A 1,129-nucleotide genomic window follows, 5' to 3' on the forward strand; every position below is an offset into this window, starting at 1 on the left:
CTACCAGTTGCCATCAAGTTGATTCTGATGCATTGCGATCCCATGTATGTCAGAGCACAGCTGTACTTCATAGGGCTTCCAATGGCTTATTTTCAGAAGTAGATCATTCAGCCTTTATATCAAGGTGTTTTTGAGTCAACACCAACCTCCAAACTTTTGTTTGGCAGCCAGTTGTGTTAACCATTTCCACCACTCAGAGTTTCCAGTGGAGGAATATTAACATTTGGTATATGCAGTTGGAATCTGAGAGACATGATTCTGAGCTTCTAAGAAAAAGAGTCACCCAAGGGCTATTTAACAGAAATCAAAACTAACTGAAATGCACTAATTTAAACAGAAAAGGAGAAGGATCTATTATTTTGTTGGAGACCTGATGTGGAGCCATAGGGTAAGCACTTGACCTCAAGGTTGGTTTGAACTATAAAGCTGGTTGTTCAAATTCACAAGCCACTCCTCAGAAACCCTGTATAGGTCTCTATGAGTCAGAACTAACTCAATAGCACTTAGCAACAATAATTGTTTTATTGAAGTTTGGAGTTGACTCAGAAACACCTTGATACCAAAGGAGTCCTGGAGTGGCACTCTAACATAAACACTCCACTGAAAGGTCAATTTGTGAGAAATAAATTCTCAAGATAGATTCAGGAACAAGGGACCCAGGAAAATGCCAGACCAGATACAGATTGTTGATTCCCACAGCAACAAGGGCCTATGCCCCTGGGGTATGTGAGCACAATGAATTGATGGAAGGCAAAAGAAAACCTGGTCTATAACTAGGAACTTTAAATAAAAATGCTACCATCAAGGGAAAGTAGGCAGTGTCCAGGAAAAGATTGTTAACCTAATAGTGCTCAGTCAGTGAGGAACCAGGGGAGAGGTTATTTCAAGATTGTTGTTGTTGTTGTTGTTGTTTTTAGATGCCATTGAGTTGTCAACAACCCTATGCACAACAGAGTGAAACACTGCCCAATCCTGGGCCAACCTCACAATTGTTGCCACACTTGAGCCCATTCATGCTGAGACTTCAGTCTTTGGTGTTTAATATATCAAATCTGTTCTTCAGATGATCTCTAAATTCAGGTGGGATATATTCAAGGTCATATTTTGGTTCTCATGGACTTGTTTTAAT

The sequence above is a fragment of the Chrysochloris asiatica genome, unplaced genomic scaffold (genome assembly GCF_000296735.1).
Source record: "Chrysochloris asiatica unplaced genomic scaffold, ChrAsi1.0 scaffold00001, whole genome shotgun sequence".
Lineage (NCBI taxonomy): Eukaryota > Metazoa > Chordata > Mammalia > Afrosoricida > Chrysochloridae > Chrysochloris > Chrysochloris asiatica.